Raw genomic sequence first — 24593 nt, 5'->3', positions numbered from 1 at the left:
GGTTTGACATCACTGATATTATAAAAACCTTGTGGTAATTCTCTCCATTTAATAGTTTTTTCCATTATTATATATATTTATGTAAGCATTTGTCTAAATGTGATCAAACGATAGTAAGCAATTTATTTTTAATCTCCAACCAGTTCTTTGGTTTTGGCACGGAATAATTGACGCGCTTGTTGCCTCCCATGTTCTATGAATTTTTTTTTCTCGTCTTCGCTAATACCAGTGGTCTTACGAGATTTTGATCGAATCTCCTGCTTCATTTCATTGTATTTGGTGAGTTCTGACAACACTAAACGAAACTCATCCTCGGATATCTTACAATCGACCATTGCTGTCGAAATATGATCCTCAATGCTGTTCAACTTTGCTTCGGCAAGTATCCGAATACTATCGTGTTTTAATGCTTTCTTTTGTAACCTACGAGAAATGAATTTTATCGCTATTCCTGCCAGTCCTGAGACTCCGGTGGTTATTTCCATGCCAAGCACGAGAGGCGCGGCGATTATAGTTGATAGTAAACCGACACCAGCTACACCGAGTCCCATGCCAGCTACTACGAGATCTAAACGCTTCCTTAGATTCTCCATAGTTTTACCAAATACTGAGTTATTCATGAGCTTATATAGATTCTTTTTGAAATCGCTGGTAGCTATCTTTCTTAAATCTGTGTTCAGCCTTATGTAGGGCTCCACCAAAGGGCTTTGATCAAACTTTAGAACTCTTCGTATTTTCTTTAGTTTCATACCTAACGATAGATATAACTGGAGATTTCTGTAGTGAGCTATATATTTTGTCTTATCCATCAAATTTGGTATGAGTTTTTCTACGTTAGCTAACCTAGTATTACCCATCCAAGTAGTGTTGATATTCCGACATCCAATCTTTATTCACCATTAATCTTTCAGGAGCTAGCGGATAACTGTTATGGTCTTTATGTAACGAATTTGGATATTCCAAGTCACATTCTAGTATGTACCCTTTATCGGAATCTGTGGGGATATCATCCACATCGATACCATTCACATCAACCCACTCAAACCCGCCCGTGGGTAAAGGTTGACTCATAGCCCATCCGTACAAATTGTTGGCGTCAAGATATAATATGTGAGTGTCGGGTTTACTCGGATCATATCCTTCCACTAATTTATTATTAGCCTTAGAATACCTTTTTGCTACCATTGATATACCACCTCTTAATCCTTTCTTAATAAACAAGTGCATATCGTAATGTGAGTAATTTTACTTCTACACTGGTCTTCTTCAACAATGCATCCCACGATAGTCCGGGACTAGAATAGTACCATGCCGGATCCAAGCCGTATTGTTTTAAACATGTCTTTCTAAATATCTCGAATATATCGGCGAGTAACAGTACATCAGTTTTTAAGTACAGATCGTGATAATCGCCTAAATTCTTACATTGCATAATGAGATGTGAATCATATCCTCTAAAGTTGTGAAACACAACGGGGATAGGTATTGTTTGAGAATTCATTTTTAGTTTCAAGTTACACTCGTCATGCGTGGCTCCCCGATAATTACCCTTGACGTGGCAATGATCTCTTACAGAATCCCCATTCAGAGGTTTATTACAAACATGACAACTGGTTGACTTCTTATAGGCCCTCCAATCATTCCTCGTCATACACATTGGTTTCTTACACGATAAATTTTCCCTGATTATTCTCTCTTCATTTTGTAGATATTCTAGGAACTTTCCTGCTGCATCGGGACCTGTGTAAATCATGGGCGGGTTTGTTTTCACATCATACCTTACAACTATATATCCAAACCCACAAGGAATATGTTCTTGAGTTTTGTTCATAAAATTACTATCAGTATTGTGTTCCGTATTTTCTATAGGTTTGATAAGTGCTTCAAAGTCGGCGTAAATTACGTACGGTAGAGGCATTTGATTACAATAATGTTCAAATTTTAATACATTTTTCCCCTCTTTAGGCATATCAATCCTGATAGCAGTCTGTCCAACACCTCTACAGTCTTCTTTATGCGCTTCTAATAGATCTTGTCTGCTGTACCCATGTAGGCATCTTTCGCATAAATATTTCTTTCTAGCATGTTTTGTTTGATCGTATAATAGCCTGTTTAAACTCTTTATCCATGTATAATGATATTTTCCATCTTTTTCGATCAGAAATGAACTGATTCTGGGAATATGTTCTGGGGCGGAGCTTATCCTGTGTACAACAATTCCTTTAGAAGAATGTCCGAAAACATTTACAGCTAAATCATTTTGCTTTTCCGCCTTATCAGTTTGTGAGATTGGTGTAGGTTCGTCTATAACATCAAAGTTGAGTCCATCATTTTGGGGATAGCTGGAAGATCTATCCGGATTTTTGTCTACAGGGAACAATGAAGATCTTATCATTATTCTGAAACAGTCATAACCTTTATTTTTTACATTAATCATGGCTTTTTTCTTTTTATAATACGGGGGTAAATCTATATAAGATCCACCTTTGAAAGGCATATAATTTGCTATATCTAAATATAAACTATCTATTTTATCCACACCCCAACCCGAACCTCTATTAGTCCAGCGTTCTGAAGTTTCTTGTATCCGCTGAATTGATGCATCTAATGATGTGCTTATAGACTAAGATTTGGTTATAACTTCCTGGTTGCCCCTGAAGTAAGGTTCGGTATATTCAATGCTATCGTCTGCGTTACTTTTACTCAATGACATTTTAACCGTCAGCTTGTATTTTATACTATTTAAATCATCTAATTCCTCGTTAATTTTGCTCAATACGATGGGCTTAACATCATTAACATTCATGTTGGAATTAATATCCATCTTCCAACCTCTTAGATATTAACCAACGCCGGTTGTGGGTACAAATTTTGACTCATCAACTGGTTGATTATTTTTATCAACATCATCGGGTTGATTATTATCCAGTAAATCGATCAATTCAGCTTTTCTCATTAGAGAATAACCTCTCAGCCCACTGAGCTTTGAGTTTTCTAACAGTCTGGGTTTTTTTGTATTCCAAACCAAGTAAATCAATCGATTCAGCTTTTCTCATTCGAGAATATCCACGTAGACCATGTTGCTTTGCCAAAGCTTTCAGCTCTCTGACAACATAAGTCATTGTGATATATAAATAAATGTGAACTAATCTCTGATTGGTTTGAATTCTACCCAATCTATTTATCTCATTTCGGTAAGCCTTTTTCCTCTCATAAATAATTTGAAATTGTTTCTTGTCAGCACCGTGTTTCTTTCATAAACAGTAACTACCTTTGACCCCAATCCCACATACAGAACACGAATAATTAATATGCCCTTTTCTAATTGCAATGGAATGGATTCCACAAAAATCCGACATACAGCTCTTTCCACAAATTTGTGATTGGCCAATGCGTATGAATTTACATCTTGATGTGCTTCTCGCCATTGTGATAAATATACACTTCTAGTACCAAAATTTCCAAGATGCAAATACTCGATAAAATCCCGGAAATAGACACACACATATTATTTATCGATATTGTAAACCTATTGTTTTATTTAGAAAAAAACATGCTCACTCTTTAACACCTCGTACTTACTCGGTTGTGAGCCGTCAACATCGAACGTTCTGTTGTTGCTATGGTGATTGTGATTTTGGTAATTAACGTACACCGGTAATGAGACGCAAATACCATCACATGTAATTCAGCTGCGATACCTACATCCTTGAATTCCTCATACATTTTAGAATCAAATGCCAAATGGTCTTTGTCACCAATACAAAGTGTCTAGATGTAATGAAGCAAAATAAATGAGGTGTGAAAACGAACGCTGAAAAAACTGCACGTTGGAAACGTAAACAAAGCCATTTGTCTATTCATTGAGTACACTGGCTCGAGATCTGCATTTTCAGAATATACACGGGAAGAATTAGGGAATTAAACATATATACATTGCAATAATTTGATATTTTCAACAGAACTTGTCAAAGTTCCCGTCCTGTGTGACGCCATAACTGACGCAAAATCACGCACAAAGAAAACAGTATTTATCAGAATTTCTGACTATTTACGTTGGTTTCAATGAGAAATACAACAACAAAAAACAGTGCACAGATTGTCAGAATGATTCTGATTACTAACATGTCACATTTATGTATATACAAACCCTGAATCCACGTAAAGTCCCCTCGTAAAAACCGCGCACTGTTGACTGTCAACAACCCATTTTGTAAAATTTGGTCACTGGTAGTGATGTCAAACTTCAACATATTTGTTGTACATATTTGGTAATTTCTCTGAGGTGAAGGTCCTTGAATGAAAGTACACACGATCATTGTTAACTGCTTTTTACTGTTTCATGATGTAGATCTTGCATATCTTTTGTACATTTTTTTCACACAATTTATTTCACTTTGGATATTAAATCAATGTTCAATATGATATCATACGGAGATATAAGCCACAACATATATGAACGTTTGATAATCTCCTGTTTGTTTGAACAATGTTCACAAATGAAATTGATAAGTTTTTACTGTCGTATACGATATTTCTTTAATTTGAACAAGTGTACATGTGACAGGTACATTTACATTTAATCTTGTATGTATTTCTAGGGAGTGTAATAGTCAATATTATAAGTTCATATAAATAGTGTCCATGAATAGCCGTTTCATTTATTTTATAACTAAAACTGACGATAAACCTTAACCAAAATAGATATTATTTTTCGTTAAATTATATGCACACATTTCTTGAAGAATTGGCTTGGTCTTGGAATTTTTTTTATGCCGTTTGATATACAGAACAGTGATATCTGAGGATTGGCCAGGTGCGCGTTAGTCGCTATGGTGATTGTGATTTTGGTAATTATTTCATTCTAATTTTTTTTAATTAAAAATTAAAAATCCCAATATTTCCCATGAATAGAGAAAATCAAAATATTTGTTATGAATGTTAATTTCGTATTTCAATTTGCGTCCATTGTTAATTAGTATACAAAAAATGCACAGTGATTCGGTCGCTTGCTTCAGGGAATGCAAATCATATTTTCACCCTTTGACATTTGGTCATGTGACCCAAATTAGCCAATCACAACACAGAACACACTTTCTATAGGTTTACAATAGCTGATAAGACTCTGCCTGACATAGATCATGGTTTATGCGTAGTCATTGTGTAGCTAAAAATAGCAATGATTGATAACCCAAACATTATAAATACTATCTCTTATTGTTGGTCTCGGTATTGGGTCAAGTTTCTTTCTATAAACAAGGAAGTATTCGTGCATGGCAGATTCAACATCCTTAAACGTTTGAATTGAATGTCCTTGCTTACGCAGTTCCACATTAATAAAATCTAATCTTAATATTCTGCGCCTGGCCCATTGTGACTGGGCTGCTTCAAGTTGTTCTAATGCTTTATTATGTCTTTTCTGCTCCTCTCCTCTCATACCAGAAAATAAAAAATTACTCCCCGAAAAAGCTAAAGCATTACCAATAGCTCCACCGACCATCATCGCAATTGTTGCCATATTCAAGTGTTTTATATGAATATAAAATATTCAAATGTTCAATAATATAAAATATTCAAATGTTTAATTGCTTCATTATGTCTTCTGGGATAAGCCCTTGTTTGATGAGCATATCTTTTGTTGCCATTGCCAATCCAATATCAAGAATCATCATACTGATATCATAACCATTAAAATCTAGCTTAGGTGGTGTGGCTTTAGTAATCATTTTAGCCATACGAGCATAGCCAATTGCCAAGCCGCTGACCACCGCTGAATGATACGTTGCATTTACCAACATTTTACCATCTGTAACTGGAGTAGTCATTATAACATTTTATGAGGGCTTACCTCTAATTGAACTTGTTGTTGTGTAATTGGGGATGACGTTTTCTCTTCTCCAGTCTTATAAAACAACCATACCACCGCTATAGCAACAACTCCTAGTGCATAGGGAGCCCAATTTTTAATCGGACGACTATGTTCAATATTTGAATTATGTATATGCTAGCGCACCATTCCTCCCAGCTGCGATTTTCAAAGGATTCTTAGTCACTCTGGCTTGTGATTTCGCAATCGCTGGTATTTCCTCATTCACTTGCTGTGATTGTGTTTCCACAATTTGTGGTGTCACTTGAGTCTCCATTATTAGTAAGTGGGCACTTATGTTTAAATTGACAATACCTAGCTGTTATTAAATCAGTGGTTACCAGAGCTAAGAACATTCCGGATCTATGATAAAACTTGTGTTCGATGAATGGGTCTTTCTCGAGAGATTTGCATAAATATGGGCGATGTTCTGCCGGGATAGGAAGAAACGTACTAGCTAGAACTGTGTATAGTTGTAACATAGCCGAACCTATTGTTTTAGTCATGGTAGATCCCAGTCTAGACTCGTAACGCGCGTACAGTTTTTTAATCTCTTCGTCGGTCATGTTATCAGTTTTTTCGATGGTATAATTTTCCCCAAAATATTGGGAACATTTTGCACCTGCTACCGCGAGTCTTTCTCTATGTTTATCTAAAGATTTATCTGTATTATCAGGTTCTTTGAGCATTTGTTCGATGAGTTCATTGCATTCCATAATGTAATACCTAAGGAGATATTTAAGTCTAACATAATAAAATATGGCATAACCAATACAGCCCGAAATAATAAACTGTTGCGAAAGAATGAGGATTTCAAACCACATTATTACATAATAACCGCTAATGTTCAATTTATCGTATTTTAGCTATTTTTGCTATATTTTTCCAATATTTGCTATAATTTTCCTTAGCAGTTGCTATTTTGGCTATAAATTTGCTTAGCAGTTGCTATTTTGGCTATATTTTTGCTTTATATTTTGCCATATTTGCTATATTTTTGCTCAGCAGTTGCTATTTATGCTATATTTTTGCTATTTTCGTGTAGACAATTCCTCAAATGAATCTCGGTCTTTGCAATGAAACAGGGCTACCCATTTGGTCTGCTCTCTCAGATCTTTCAGGACAGAATTGTATTTTTGAGTAAGTACCCAAATGCTATGCTGAGTATGTCGACCGGAGAATGCTAAATATGAAAGCATATCTTTCTTTTTGGTAAATTCTTTACTCGCACTGCAGTCGTCTATTATGAAAAGGGTTGATTCTCCTTTGTATTTTTCATGACATACTCGTAAACAGTCTTGTAAACGATCACCCGGATCAACTCCGGGATCATTCATTACCCAATCTCTCGATAGGTATCTTTTATTAACGCTTATAGTCGGGCACAGAATAATAATATGGATGAAAACATCACGATAATGACTTTGTAATATATCTAGAATAAAAGCTGTTTTTCCTCAACATGTTTGCCTGCAGATAATAGCGCAGTGCGGTTCTTTAGGTAACAGATTATTAACAGATTGCTTGCACGAATCGTCCATTCTGTATATTAAGTTGCGTGTCCATAATCACGTACAAATATGTGTTTAATTTACCAGCCGCTTCCTGGAGCTTCGTTATCTGTATAGTAACACCCTCGCTAGCATTTTCTATTCTCCGCCCACTGCCGTGTAGTTGGTCATCGTCTGTGGTTCGCATGTCGAGCCATAGGGCATACTTCGTGGAATTCATGGAACACATTCCCGAGAGACAGATCTTTCACGACCGCGTTAACTTCTGGGCTTCGTTTTATGGAAGGGAGTTTTTTAATCTCATCCCACTGTTGATTTGCTTGCATGCCTTGACTATATAGTTGATTAGGCATGTCCTTGATAGTCAATTCTACTTTTGTAATCTTGGGATTGTAGAACTTCTCCGCATCTCTTGCAAATGCTTCAGAAGGGTCCTCGAACAACATTAAAATACCCTTCAACGATCTAGCGGGGACGTTTAGATTGATATTCAACGTTGTATCTCTTTAGTTCCTGGTGATCTTTCAGTGTCGAAGCACGCGATCGTACAAAATGGCTAAACTTCCGGTATACTGGTTACGAATTTGTCTGGCTAATTCAGGATCTGTTATCATATCATACTCCAGTGAGATATTGTCAATAGAATAGCTACTAGGATCTTCAGTAGCTTTGATTACTCTGCTGTAGTCATTAAAAGTGAGTTTGTATTCTATCTAGTAATTCAAAGTCTAGCGGAATATAGAATCGGTTAACTAATGCATCAGCAACAGCTTTATCTCCTACGACGGTATTATCGCCACTATCAGCACCCACACGCAGTCTCAATGTGTTCTGATTACAAATACCTTGGTACTGTAAGTTTTCCCGTTCTTTAGCCGTTCTCCAGAGATCCATGTAACAGAAATTTACATCACTGTCGTCAATACTCAAAACTTCATTGCCACTAATTTTAATCGCGATTTTCTTAACAATCGCACGACCTATGTTCTGAACGAGCTCTCTGCTAGCGTCGGTAGAATTCAAAGTAATTGTAAATGATAGTCGTGCAGTTCCCGGAACTAACACATCGTGTGTGCCGAGATTAGGAAAGCGAACCAGAAGTGTTTGATTCTGATCAATGGTACTTGGGTTATTAGTTATAGTTACAGACTGACGAATTGCTTTGACCCCTAATTGATCCCGAAGTCTACGTTGAGGGTTTAACTTGCGTCCGTATTGCGAAGACATTGTTATATTGAAATTATGTAACCTTATGTTTAATATAAAAATGGATGATTTCAATCTAGATAACTTAACTGATACTAGTATAATCAAAGAGGGTACTGATGAAACCAGCTTTATGAATCTTAACGATGAACTTTTACAATCAACCGTAAATGATTATTATGATGCCTTAAAAGAAAGCCCAATAGGTCGTGACTATTCAAAGTTTACGATAAATAGTAAAGGAATATTGTGACATGCATATTTAAGTTCTGATATAGTATCTTTGTATATTTAATATGTATGTTACACTCCCAGGAATAACAAAAGGCCAGTCTATTCAACTGCTTCATACTATCGATAACTCGGCTGGTGAACTTGAAGTTGCCCTATGCGATGTAGCGTATTACCCACGGTGGACCAATATAAGTAGTGCGAAAGATAATAATGATATACCGTATTCGACGTAATAAGCGCCCAGGGCGGTCTCAAAATTAGAAATAGGGGGCTCTTATTAGAATGTTATTTTGTTGAAAAAAAACAGTTGAAAGATAAATTTCGTGGTTTATGCTGACGGCCTGAAATGTTTATGCACGACAAGCATATTTTTCCAGAATTAAATGCCCATAATTAAGGGTGCATATAACACACGAGTGTGTATTTTACGCGAATAAATAAGTCTTGTGTACATTGATCAATCGGAAGGGGTGCTGATTGGGATTGTTCACTAGCCAATATCTTAGCGGTTATGGCCCAGGAAGGCGAAAATCAATCCCTCAGAGTTAGAAATTACGTTCGCCTTCCCGGTCATCTTAGCAAATGTCGACGTGGGCGATTATTAGAGCGGGGCGCTTATTACGTCGAATACGGTAATACTAATTGATAATGACAATAGAAAAAACACTCCCATTATTATACCTGATGGGTATTACAGCGTATGCCCACTCAATGATGAAATTTTTAAGCCTTTGGGAGTTATTATCACACATAATGACTCGAATGGGATGCTGATTTTTAACGCTGGAGAAAAGGAAGTAGTTATTAGATTGAGCTTAGCATATACACTTGGACTTGTAAACTACGTAGGAGGAAGAGTAATATTAATACCAACCAACAAAACATTGCATTGAATTAAATAACCCGATTTAGTTCCCTATAAAGAGTTGTGCATCCATCATGATCAGACCGTATGTGATGATAAGTAAGGCACATAATTTAACTAAGATAATTAATAGTTGGATCGTACTCAGGGCTTAGATCCCATCAAAACAAAAAAGTGTGTTAGTCGCTCCCCTGGCAGAAAACCCAGGTCATATGTTATTGAGTCGTCCGGCATAAAAAAATGTTAGTTTAAATTTGGTTACTGAATTCAATGATATATAAAACAGAACTTGAATGCCATACCTGATCTTTCTACAATTATCATTGAAGTCTTGTTTGGGGATGCACCGGTAGATGCCTTCGAAATATTACCAGGTCTATCAATTAAATGGCTTAAGAACACCAACGTCAACGTTGCAGTATTATTTATATGGGAGCATCACCCGTTGCAACCCTTGAGGGGGTCCAAATTATTAAAAGTGACAGCATTTCTCTTACTAAGATATTCATGCCGTATAATATACATTTAATAAGGCTGACGTATACTCTCAAAACATTTAAGCAAGACCAATTAAAGACTATTATATGATACAATAATATACATTATGGGTTTATATCCGGCGCTCGATGAGGCATCTGAAAAGATGGATACTGTTGATGGATTTTGATTACATCAAATAAGCGACATAAAACATCGAATAGAGAAGGAGAGGGAGTTAAGACTTGGATTGTATAAAAAGTACCGCAGAGCTGTGAATGCTCTCGACGGAATTGACACCGCACTTGTAACAGCTGGCATGGAACTCGGTGTAGCCGGTGTTGGTTTACTATCAACTATAATCGCCATGCCTTTCGTACTTGGCATGGAAATAGCCGCTGGAGTCTCAGGACTGGCAGGAATAGCGATAAAATTTATTTCTCGTAGGTTGCAAAAGAAAGCATTAAAATATGATAATATTCGGATACTCGCCGAAGCAAAGTTGAACAGCATTGAGGATCATATTTCAACAGCAATGGCTGATTGTGAGATATCTGAGGAGGAGTTTCGTTTAGTGTTGCCAGAACTCAACAAATAATGAAGCAGGAGATTCGATCAAATTCTCGTAAAACCACTGGTATTAGCGAAGACGAGAAAAAGTTCATAGAACAGGGGAGACAACAAGCACGTCAATTATTCCGTGCCAAAACCAAAGAACTTGTTGGAGATTAAAAATAGATTGCTTACTATCGTTGGATCACATTTAAACGAATGCTTACATAAGTATATAATAATGGAGAATTACAAACCAACAAAGGAAGAACTCGAAAATGCAATCGAAGCATTTATGCTCAGGGACAAAATTATCAAATGGAGAGAATTACCACAGGGTAAATATAATATTAGTGATGTCAAACCAGCCAAATACAGACATCAATTGTTTCTTTCCAATTACCAAGAAGAGTATATAGTCTGGTCTCCTAGTAAAATGACCGAAGAACTTAGTAAAAATGTTAAATATCTCTTTGTTCAAAATAATGGTATACGTATGAAGAGAATGTTTTCATTACAATTTAGTTAAATTTCATGACGATCGATGCATAAAAAATTCCCTCTGTAGTAGTGGTATAGGTATATAAATAAGTAAGTGGAAGTGAGCCAGAATCCCCATTACCTATACTACTGGCAGGCCTTCAGATGCCACCCAACCGGAAACCATTGCTGCTATTGAAAGAAGAATTTTGTCTGACCGATGAGCGAAAGTATCTGAACTTTCTAGGGAATTCCAAATATCAGTTGGAACTGTTGTTACCATTTTTCTTGAGCATCTTGCTTTGTCCAAGGTATCTGCAAGATGGGTACCTAGTGTAGCATTGTCGCTGTTCAGGGTAAAAACCCAGTTTAGGTTAGTTAGATCCCCTATGTGTACGTATTACGTCATCAGGTGACATCATGAATTGTGTGGGGACTCGAGTGGACGCCATGCTGGATGTCACATGTAACTCCGGTCAATAAATCGTACTCAAACGAACCATAGTCTTAGTGTCAACATAACACAACAAGGTGTCAGAAGTGTCTAACTACATTCTCGACATGAAACTTTGTGAGCGCAATGAGCGGGGATCAAAATAGGTGGGATTTCTCCTGTGAATTCTAAACGGAAACAAGAATGTGTGCCTCGAAACCACGGGAAAAGACAGTGAGTAATTCTGAAGTACAGAAACAGTATCGGTGAGTGAACAGCGGTGCAATGCTTAACTGAAGACTCAAACCAGTATACACAGAATTTTTAACTTTATTTTCTTACGGAACAAGCATGGCATTATTCCAAATTCAACCACCTGAGCAGTTTGACTTTCGTAACCCAGGAAAGTGGGAACAGTGGAGAAAACGCTTTGAAAGATTCAGAATTTCTTCAAAACTAAGCGCAGATGATGAGAAACTGCAAATTAATACACTTGTGTATACGATGGGATCTGAAGCAGAGGAAATACTTATGTCATTTTGTTTGTCAAATGATGATGCCAAAAAGTATGATGCGGTTTGGGGCAAGTTTGATCGATTCTTCATTGTGAAACGGAATGTTATATTTGAAAGAGCCAAATTTAACAGTTGCAAAAAAGATGTGGGGGAATCAGTTGATTCTTTTATCACTGCACTTTATGGACTTGCTGAACACTGCAATTACCAGAATGTGAAAGAAGAAATGATCAGAGACAGGCTAGTTGTAGGACTACGTGATATTTTAACATTCAACCAAGTTGCAGTTAGATTCCACACTCACCCTGGATTAAGCAATCACACAGGCTCGCCAACTGTATACAAACAACCGGAGGCCATGTGAAACAACTTTCAAAATCCTAACACAGAAGGGAAAGCTAATTCAGTTGTCCAAAAGGGCAAGTTCTCCAACCAGAGACCAACCCATTCATTGCGTTTTCAGAAAGGAAACCAAAGACCTAACTAAAGTCTGGAAGTTAATTTAAGGTACCGACGTTTACTACAACATCTGAAAAACTGACCTACTCCAGTCAAAGTTGGTATGAGATTATTAAACAGTCATACATAACTGGATATTACATTTAAAGACAATCGGTGCATGAATAAAAAATCTGTCTACTTAGCTATCACTATATTTCATCAACAACCAGACCTGTTTGTCACGGTGGAACGAGCAGTCATTGTAACAGCCATCTGCATAATGCTACCCCTGTGTCACAGGGCCATATGACACAGTTGAACCAATCAACTCAACTCGAAAGGTTGCATGGGAATCACGCACGCACAAATACGGTGTTAGCATTAGATTTCCTGATGTCTCAGCGCAAGCATCTTTCCACTGATGCGAAAGGTTTCGTTGTGAAAGTGAAAGACGTTCGCCCTTCTTTGATATTTTAAAGTACACGAAAAGAACAATTCATGCATAACAAACCATAGTTAAGATTTTGAACTCTCATAAAAACACATGCTCCCCTGAACATCCCTTAGGGGCATCTCAAAACAGGATAGGAAATTAAAGTTAGATTCCTTTGATAAGAAAGTTGTCAGGGACGTGATTCGGCAGTTAACACAAGAAAATGAATTTATTTCAACACGAAAACTAAAACAAATTCTCCTTACAGAGCAAGACTTTGATATTTCCAAATGGACCATTTGTTAACTCCTTTCCAAATTTGGATATCAGTACAAAAAGACGAAAGGGTCGAAACTAGCAATGTGTGAACGACCAGACATCATTCGTTTGTGGCCCAGTCGTCTAAGGCGCCGCGATTCTCTGTGCAGAGTTGCGTCCCTTGGGCACGCCAGAAACCTATGATTGTGGGTTCGAATCCCGGTTCGCCCCGATTATGTTTCTAGGTTTGTCAGCACCATACCCGTGCTCGTGGGTTTCACCGAAGTGGTAAACGTCTGAGACCTGCATCACTTCGGGCTTTCCTCCCACATTAAGCTGACACGCCGCGATATAACTGGAATACTGTTAAAAGCGGCGTTAAACCAAACTCACTCACTCACTCACGTTTGCGTATCAATTATTTGCGCACTATTAAAAGAAACGAGAAGAAGGCTATGAGCCTGTCTATTTGGACGAAATCCGGATTAACGCCTGCCACACAGCGGCTTACCAATGGTCTCACCCATATACCAGAGCCACAGCGCAAGTTCCCCCCTGGTAAAGGGGAGCGCCTGATTGTCCTCCATGCAGGCTCCCACAGAGGTTTACTCCCTGGGGGTGATCTAGTGTTCAGATCCAGATCTACAGATGGCAGAGACTACCATACCGAGATGAATAGTCAGGTTTTCACTGCGTATGTTGAGGAGCAGCTCCAGCAGTGGCTGATAAATCCTTGGTGGTTATGGACAATGCTCCCTATCACAGTTGTCGAGATCCTATTAACCATTGTCCAACCTCAAATTCTACCAACTTGAGATATGTCAGTGCTTGGACAACAACCGCATTGCTCGGCCCACGAAAGCCAAAAAAACTGACTACTACCAACTGGTTCTTCAGAACAGACCCCCGCCCTCTTATTTGAACTGTGTCCAACATGTTATCAATGATACATTCAAGTCAATAACACTGACCTGAAAAAGAATGCAAAAATAATTGGATAAATATCATTAAATAACTGCTTGAGACGCCCAACGCTAACACCGTATTCGTGCGTGCGTGATTACCATGCAACCTTTCGAGTTGAGTTGATTGGTTCAACTGTGTCATATGGCCCTGTGACGAAGGGGTAGCATTATGCAGATGGCTGTTACAATGACTGCTCGTTCCACCCGTGACAAACAGGTCTGGTTGTTGATGAAATATAGTGATAGCTAAATAGACAGATTTTTTATTCATGCACCGATTGTCTTTAAATGTAATATCCAGTTATGTATGACTGTTAAATAATCTCATACCAACTTTGACTGGAGTAGGTCCAATAGTTTTTCAGATATTGAAGTAAACGTCGGTACCTTAAATTAACTTCCACACTATAGGAAGGGGGAAAACCGCAGAGGAAAACCACACAACCAGCACATGAAAATCATTATGTGAAATTCAAGATTGACGCAGGCGCTGATGTGACCTTGATACCAGAGAAAAACTTTGCAGAAATTGCAAGTAATTCTGACATTGAGTATGAATCGCCTGATAGAAAGCTCTCAGGAGTTGGCGAGTACAAACAAAGGTTTGAGGACAGTTTATGACCACATTAAAATGGCAGGGCAAACAGATCACACAAAAAGTTTACATAGTTGAGGACTCGGAACTACATGTACCCCTGCTTGGAAAGCCTGCAATAGAAGCCATGGAAATCATCACTAAGGATGCTAGACTTGATGCAGTCTCCTTGAAGAAACAGAATGTTTACAAGGAACAGTATCCAAAACTTTTCAGTTGATTGGGAAATACTCTGCGCACATATAAGATCCAATTGAATACACTTGCATTGTCTACTCAAAGGAAAATTGGACTGCCTCTTAGGAAGTAGATCCAAGAGGAGCTTGCTAGAATGGAATGTCTTGGTGTTATATCACCAGTTACAGAGCCTACAGAGTAATGCGCAGGAATGGTTGTCATACCTAAGCCTGGAAATAAGGTTAGGATTTGTGTAAACCTTCCAAAACTGAACGAGAATGTTCGCCGAGAGAATCACCCCTTGCCGTCAATCGAGCAGACACTGGGACAACTTGCAGGAGCAAAGTACTTTACAAAGCTTTGGATTCTACCAGATACCCCTCGCTAAAGAATCTTTTCATCTAACCACCTTCATTACACCCTTCGGACGCTATTGTTTCAACAGGCTTCCATTTGGAATATCATCGGCTCCAGAGTTATTTCAAAGACAAATGACCCTAATCCTAGATGGAATAGAAGGTGTGCCATGTCAGATGGATGACATATTAGTTGCTGGCAAAACAATTTAGGAGCATGATGCTTGACTCAAAGACGTACCAGAAAAGGTACAGAAAGCAGGAGTGACAATAAACTTGGACAAATGTGTATTTGCACAAACATGCATCAAGTTCCTTTGTTTCATCATTGATGAATCAGGAATCAGAGCCGACCCAGAAAAGGTCCAAGCCATACGGAACATGCCAGAACCAACCTCTATCTTGGCAGTCCGACGCTTCTTCGGAATGGTCAACATCCTGAGCAAATTCTCACTAAATTTAGCAGAGGAGTCCAAGCCAATTAGAAAAATCTTCTCAGAGTAGATTCAGCATGGGGTTGGGATAAACCCCAACAGGACGCATTCAGAGATATGAAGAAAGAGATAAGCTCTACACAGGTGCTACCTCACTACGATACATCCAAAGCTACTACAGTTTCAGTGGATGCATCTTCTTAGGGGCTGGGGGCAGTACTCTTTCAACTACATGGAAAAAACTTGAGACCAGTTGCTTATGCATCTAGATCACTGACCACAACGGAACAGAGGTATGCACAGATCGATAAGGAAGCCTTAGCGACGACATGGGCATGTGAGAAATTTTCAACATATCTGATTGGACTACAGTTCACCATAGAGACTGACCATAAGCCATTAGTGTCTTTGCTTGGATCCAAAGAACTTGACTTGCTCCCTCCCAGAGTTCAGAGATTTCGCATAAGATTAATGAGACACCACTACTCCGTCAGCTATGTTCCTGGACAGAGTCTTGTAGTCGCAGACACCCTCTCCTGTGCACCTATCACATCTGAAGTCTTGCAGTCAGAACAGGAAATGGGACAAGAGACAGATATGTATGTCGACAGTGTCATACAAAATATGCCAGCGTCAGAAAAACGTCTGGATGAACTTCGCACTGAACTCGAACAGGACGAAGTATGCAGAGAACTTAAAAGACTTTGCCAAGAAGGATGGCCTGACAGACTAAGACTGAATTCAGCCATAAAGCCATACTACGCTTTCAGGGATGAACTTAGCCAAGAGAATGGACTTTTGCTCAGAGGGAATAGACTAGTTATTCCCACGTCAATGTGAAAGAGTGAATCCTCCTGAGCCTCTTATCCCTTCCATTCCACCTGACCGTCCATGGCAAAAATAGGAATGGATTTGTCCATGTTACAGAGTACCAACTATCTGCTAGTCATAGACTACTTTTCCAGATTCATTGAAATAGCGAAGCAATCACAAACTACAAGCGTGGATGTCCTCAACCACTTAAAGTCCATCTTCCCAAGACACAGTATCCCTGAGACAGTGATGTCAGACAATGAATCACAATTCTCTGGTTCCACATTCCAAGACTTTTCAAGAAAGTTTGGTTTCGACCACGTCACAAGTAACCCTACATTTCCCCAAAGCAACGTTATCAAGTTCTTTTATGAGTTACCATGGTGTAATATTTACACATCATTTCATATAATAGTTTAGCAAGTAATACTTATCATCAGGTAAAATGCACATATAAAATATCAGTAGTTTCATTTATAGCTTTTTAGACAGATGCTAGCCTAAGGTAATGGGAGCGCATCTCCTAGACATACTATTCGATCAAACTATGTAGACGTAACCCTTGTTTTATTGAATAGTATGTCTAGGAGATGCGCTCCCATTACCTTAGGCTAGCATCTGTCTAAAAAGCTATAACGGAAACTACTGATATTTTATATGTGCATTTTACCTGATGATAAGTATTACTTGCTAAACTATTATATGAAATGATATGTAAATATTACACCATGGTAACTCATAAAAGCACTTGATGTGGATCTAATTATTGTAGGATAACTTAGTATAAATGTTAACCATGATAACTAGGACGCCTTAGAACAACAGTTCTAGTGCTACCAGAATTATTGAATCCTAAGCTACCCCGACCCTTGTCTACTTAGGGACAAAGAGCAGCAAAGCAAAGCAAAGCAAATCAGTCCAGAAGAGAAACTTCTATCATCGACATATTCAAGTGTGCCAAAGTTAAATCGTAAATGTTTAATTCTAATTTGCGTTGTGCCAAATTGACTTTAAAGGTGACACTGAACTTTAATTAATGAAAGTTCTCAAAGGAAAGGGGGATGTAGCGTTATCACTGCTCAGGGTAAAAACCCAGTCTAGGTTAGTTAGAGTTAGATCCCCTATGTGTACGTGAAGTCATCAGGTGACATCATGAATTGTGTGGGGACTCGAGTGGACGCCATGCTGGCTGTCACATGTAACTCCGGTCAATAAATATCGTACTCAAAGGAGTAGTGTCAACGTAACACAACACCTAGAAACCTCAGAGCTCAAGATCGCCATCAGAGAACTACAAGTTGTCGAGACCTCCTGGATCTCTATACTGCCGATGAAGCCGGATTTCTTTCTCGTCTAGTGACAGGTGATGAAACATGAATCCACCACTGGGACCCAGAAACTAAATTGGAATCCATGCAACGGAAGCACACCAATTCTCCACCTCCGAGGAAATTTCGCACTCAACCATCGGCTGGCAAGGCAATGGCCACCATATTTTGGAATGCAAGAGATCTATTACTTATTGATTACATGCCACCAAAAACTACAATCAATGGACAGTATTGTGCTAATGTAATGAAAGAATTCCAAAAATCTATTCGCCAGAAACACTGTGGGATGTTAACACGTGGTATTCTACTTTTGCATGATGAGGCTCTGGTTCACAAGTCGAGAATTGCACAGGCCGCCATATGTGAATTTGGAATTGAACAGTTAAATCACCCACCCTACAGCCCAGACTTAGCCCACAGTGACTATTTCCTGTTCCGGCAAATGAAATCTACCCTACGTTGAAGACGCTTCCAGGATGACGAGGACATAAAGGCTGCCACAGAGACGTGGTCAGAGGGTCAATCTGCGGATTTATATAAAAGTGGTAATAAAAGCTTGGAAACATCCCCAGTCATTTTAGGCAAAGCAAACGATATTTAAATGACATCTGAAAACCAGCTACATTGTAAATGTCACTATTCTTCACATTTACAAAATCACAATACAGTGTGTTATGTCATGTACGTATTGAAATCTAAATAACAGATATTTCTTCTGAAACATAACTACAAAAAATATCACATTAGTTCTCATGGGTATCTGTGATTCATCGAGAAACTGATAATCTTTCTGAAACAACGCTACAAACCATGGAAATCTTTAGTATGTTTGTTAAAAAAACACAAACACAAACATCACAGTGAACTTCTCCCCATATTGGACAGTGTTTACAAAGTCACAGTTTGTGCATGCTGGTGATGAGACTCCTGCCTACTACCTTGATTCCATCACAACAATTTCATACTCAGCTGCAACACATAGAAATCTACATCCCTGAATACCTCACATATTTTAGAATCAAAAGACAACCTGTCTATGTCACGAATATATAAGTGTTCTTTATGAAATCAAGCAAAGCAAAAGGGGTGAAAATGAGGAATGCTCATAAAAACGTACTTTTTAAACAAAGGAAAAAACAACTGTGTAGCAATTTCGACAGATCAATTCGTCTTTTCGTGGTACTCTTTGGCTCACATTATTGAGAATAGGCATTGGAAGATTAACGTTGCAAGAATTAGGGAATTGGAATTAATAAATTACTCTGATTTGATAAATTCAACAGAAATGGTCCAAGTTACTGATCCATGCGATGCCATGACTGTATCTGCATTTCCCCCCTGTCTACTGTTTACAATGAAAAAAGTAAAACCCAATATTGTGTGCCAATAGGTATTAGTATTAGCAGTAGTGCTAATTGTTAGAGACAGCAGATAAACCAAAGTGCTCACAAGTACAATATAGTCGTCTACCCGCTTCTGAAATGTTGAGAGTTACCTCCCTTTGCTGGTTACACACAAAGCTCCTTCCCAGCGCGTGACACCTTCGTTACACTTTCGTTAATAGTATATAGAGAGCTCCGCGAACGGACTATCGCTGTGAGGAGCTTAGTTACAACACAAGCTCCTCACAGCGACAGCCCATTCGCGGAGCTCTCTATAGTATCGCTGCCACCAGTCAAAACTCCCCACTGTGATAGGTAACCCCAACCATGCTTGGAGTTGAACTCGCAACCGAATGGCCGTTGTTTACAAACAAGTGACGACTGTCTTGACGCCGAATACACTTATCGCTGCTAAAATACTTTCTTCGTTTTTCAATTTGAATTTCTGTTACATTAAAACTATCGTGTTATTGATATAGTAATAATGTAAGGGAGAAGTTGGTTGATTTCTCGTTAGTCTGCAATCTCGAACCAATCTGATTATTAAAACAACAAAGTAAATTCATCTTGAAAACATGCGTCAGTCGTAAACCTTTTCAAATTTCACTATGATGGCATTCCCAAAGATATAAACAAAAGTATCAACGTTACTACATTTGGGGTTAGAGGGCAAATTTCAAGATTCTTGTAATGGCCCAAATACCGTTCTTTCACACTATGATGTGTAATAGGGAAATGATTTGAGAGAAAATATACCATAGCCTATAAATGCGTATCATCTTCATCTTTTCTAATATAACTCGTAAACTGTTGTGTACATTCATTTTGGAGAAGGCAAATTACTGATTATTTGAAAAGGTTTATGACTGACGATGTTTTCCAGATGAATTTACTTTGTTGTTTGTATAATCAGGTTGGTTGGAGATTGCAGACTAACGGAAAATCATGGTTGGGGCCACCTATGACAACTCCGCGAACGGGCAATCACTGCGAGGAGCTTGGTTACACAAGATCCTTCCCAGCGCGTGACACCTTCTTTATCAGCCCCTAGAGAGTGTAACGAAGCTGTCAAGCGCAGGGAAGAAGCCAAGCTGCTCACAGCGATAGCCCGTTCGCGGATCTCTCTATACTATCGCGATGTTACCGAGAGTGTAACGAAGGTGTCACGCGCTGGGAAGAAGCTTGAGCCCCCAGCTCCCCACAGCGATTGCTCGTTCGTGGCAAGCTTCTCACAGCGATATCCCGTTCGCAGAGCTCTCTATACTATCGCCATGTTTCCTAGAGTGTAACGAAGGTCTCACACGCTGGGAAGGAGCTTGGTTACAGTCCAAGCTCCTTCCAGGCACGTGACACCTTCGTTTACAATGCGGAAATCACCCAATAACACAAATAACATGATGCAGATTGTCAGACCTATTCTAATAACATGATTTGTTTCGCATTACAATGCGAAAATCACCCAATAACACAAATAACATAATGCAGATTGTCAGACCTATTCTAAAAACATTATTTGTTTATGTGTGTACGATTCCTGAACTTATCGTCTGAACGTCCTGTCAGTTGCCACGCCATTTTGTGAAAGGTCACTGCTTTTTTAGTTTGCTATATATGTCAACATTGTTATACATTCTTGTTATTTTGTTTTAAGTTGAAGGTCGTGTGTTTAAGTACACATAATCATGATAATCATTCTATCCATCTGTTTACAGTTTTAAATAGTGATCTAGTATTTGCATCTATTATATTAAAAAAATTCGTGCAATACGCCACACTGTGGAAATCTTACTGTCCAATATCATACCATAAGCCACATATGACTTGAAACTTACATAATTTATTTTTGTTTATTTGTTTGTTGTTTAACGCCGCACTCAACAATATTCCAGCTATATAACGGCGGTCTGTAAATAATCGAGTCTGGACCAGACAATCCAGTGACTGACATCATGAACATCGATCCATACAATTGGTTTCAAGGAGATTTTTTGTTTGATTGTTCTTTATGTGTGAAATTTAAATAGTGCGTCATATGCCTGTTTGAACTTGTTTACGTGAGAAATAAACAAATGTCATGTCAAATGCTATATTTTCTACCGATTGATGATAAATTGTGAATGTTTAAAACTGCAACATGTATGCTCTTCCTTTTGGAGTTTAAAATTAATTCTGGTACTTTCGCCTATTTTCGTTTTAGCGTACTTGATTTATCTAATATTGATGTATAATTAATTATACAAACAATTACCCTATCTTATTTTCCATAAATTCAAAGACATTATTGAAATAGCAAAACAGCCATTTAATGCTTTATCGAAAAAGCTAGAATTCTGTTTAAAAAATTGAGGTTTATTTTACTATACTTGAATTTGAAGTTTACACGATATACGGCCTTTCCATTGGACAAGAGGTCGGTCACAAATAAGAACTGAACGTCAGTTTGGATGGTTCGGAGGTTCACACAGTTTAACCAGCGCTTTAAATCGTTCACACTTCAATGAACCCATCCAATCTGACGTTCAATTCTTATAATTTCATACTTTGTAGTTTACTGGTCTTGACGAATAAGTAATGGATGGTTCACGGGTTCGAGACACCAAGTGATTTGGTCGAGCGGAGTGAGGGCAAATCCCTTGGCGTGGAGAACCTGTGAACCATCTAATTTAGAGCATGCGCATTATGAAATCCTTAAGTCAGACTGTGACGTCAGACTGTGACATCATGCAAATTTCATTCAAATCCTAGTCAGTGATAGTTGTAAGGGGGCGTACATTCACATAGTAATGTTGACTGATGCTCGTTTGATAAGGTGGCATTTCGAATAGGTCTAAACTTGATGGCAACGCCTCTGTCAAGTTCTTTTCTGTCAATACTGACATGGTTAGTCGATGAATATGTCTTTCTTTTCAACAGCGGGTGTGTATTTGAACTAGAGAGTTGCTGTGTTCGTCTTGCTGGCGCGACGTGACAATTTTGTAAGCCGCTTTCCTTTTAATAGCTTTGGTTCTTTTTTGCGATGTTTCAGTCCTATGAACTACATCCTGGGTTTGCGACATCACTTCTATCTTTGAAGGTTTAGCTGTCTCCTTTGATGTGGACTGTTTCGCTACTATAGGTATCATGTAAGATTCGAGTTTGGAATGTCTTTCTTGTTCGATTTTCAAAATACTGGATGAACTTTTTAGGGTCGGGAATGTATAATTTTCGTTCCATTGTTGTCAGTCTAGGAATGGATAGTGGCATAAGAGCAGTGTCATGTTTGTCCTCTCCGTGAAAAATGAGTGAACAGTACCTTCACCACACTTGATATAGATTTCTATATTACTAACGTCTTTCAGAATCACCAGAATGTACCACAATGGATTGAATTGAAAGTTAGGACCATCTCAAAAGTCAACACGTCTCAGTAGTGGCATGAAATTACCTCCAACATGGAAACTATCACACAGATTGCAAATCACATCAATGTCAGTATTATTAATATATGTTAGGTTAACTTCACCAAATCTCAGCTCGACTAGGGCTACTAGCCACACACCATCTAAAGGCAGACGTTGAGATACCTTCACGTGGAAGGCATAGGGGGTGTTATTTGGAAAATATGCTTTAGAATCTGAACTGTTGAAGATTATGTACTTAACCATATTTCTTTTTCTTCCCAACTCCTAAACGTTTTGCACCTGACTTATTTTAATCCACAATTCAAAACTGGATTGCCACCCCACCCATCAAACAAAGTAATACTCTTTTCCCTTTTCTCGCTTTTTCTTCAACACCTTTTCAATATTCCATATGTGATCTAAATCTTTGTTTATTTTTTGAAGCTCCTGCTTGTAAAAGCGTCCCTTTAGGACCTTGTCATTGAAATCTTTCAGTGTATAAATGGGGGGTTTGGTCGACGTGTTCGTGCTGCAAACTTAAACAGTTCCTCAGTCCAGCGCAAGTTGTGTTCCTTACTGAATGGTTGCTTCACATAACTAATTCTGACCAGATCCGTCCCTTTAAAGAGAAATTTGTGAAAGTTCTGTTTGCTATTAAGCATAGCAAGAGCGGGCTTCATGTACAAATGGGAACAAATCCGAATCTGATAAGTTTTTGTAACATCTGCTGGGGCCCATTTCCCCAGACTTCTATGAAGAGTGTGATTATAAATATTCACCAAATCTGTTAACACATCTATGTACTTGTTCGTTTTATTGTGTGAGATGTATCTAGTCATGAGTGATCTCATTGTGCGAATAACTCTCTCCATAATTAGCTTTAACGTCTTCATTTTGAGCAACTATCAATTTAATAGCTTTCTCTTTAACATAATCTTTGAAAACACCCTCGAACCCCTTACCTTTGTCTACCCTGATCTTTTTCGGCAGTCGCTCTACTACTCTACTACTGACACAGGCTTTTTGTTCTTTAGGGGAACTATCCACAGATATCGAGACAATATGTCTATCCCTATCAGTAAATAATGAACCCCATTGTTTGCGCTTGAATAGCGACTGACATCGGCTGAGTCAATATCCAACATTTTGTCTAACTTATTCACACGTACACGCAGTCTGGGAATACGGCATTCCACTGTTTGTGCAGAGTATAAGCATCATTTCGTTCGAGAAAATCTTTCACTTCCCGCAAATTGTAATTCTCACCTCGCTTTTTCAAAGAAGACAGAAATTTTGAATGACCATAATATGCACCACTTTGGGGGGGTTTAAAATAATAATCTTCCAACATTTTTTGTAATGTTTTCTGTTGCTAGACATGATTGCAAATGACAAAGACAACGTTAGATCTATGCTTTTTATTTGACTAAATCTTGATTATGACAGTTCAATCAAATCGTGATTGCAAATACAGCAGTCGGACAATTTGCTTCTTCAATTTGTCTTTCCACTCTTCCGTCTTGAGTTGAGCATTCAGTAAGTCTTCACACTTGATATTGACATATAACAAAGCCACTCCTGTCTCTCATGCTCGGGTCTGCTTCAATAAGTTCACCCACTGTGAAATCACCTGATCCTCATTCAGCTGCTGCCAGGCAATGTCAATATACCGCGTTAGCATTTCTTCTTTTGTTAAAGTGTTACAGGTATGTGGAGTTTCGACGTTATCAAACAAACATCCTATACATAATTCAGCTGTCTAGTTTTTGACGTGTTTGACGAGATGCATATCATATATCATAACATAGAGTTAACATGTTTTTAAGACTACTATTTCGAGTTTCCACATCAATTTCGTCAACCGTGACGTGGGCAATCTTTTGCATAAT

The 24593-nt window shown here is 38.3% G+C and overlaps 1 protein-coding gene across 1 annotated transcript in view; it reads right to left on the bottom strand.

Moving 5' to 3' along the window:
* The window catches only part of LOC139468155 (RNA polymerase I-specific transcription initiation factor RRN3-like), a 346794-nt gene extending 327329 nt beyond the window's left edge, over window positions 1–19465 (bottom strand). Inside the window, exon 1 of the mRNA XM_071249934.1 lies at window positions 19392–19465. The gene's annotated coding sequence lies outside the window, so the exon portion shown is untranslated. The remainder of the gene's footprint in view (window positions 1–19391) is intronic.
* Between the last annotated feature and the right edge of the window lie 5128 nt (window positions 19466–24593).

This window comes from Haliotis cracherodii, unplaced genomic scaffold, assembly GCF_022045235.1.
Source record: "Haliotis cracherodii isolate W230 unplaced genomic scaffold, xgHalCrac1.p SCAF_2, whole genome shotgun sequence".
NCBI lineage: Eukaryota > Metazoa > Mollusca > Gastropoda > Lepetellida > Haliotidae > Haliotis > Haliotis cracherodii.
This window is presented reverse-complemented; position numbering and strand designations above follow the sequence as displayed.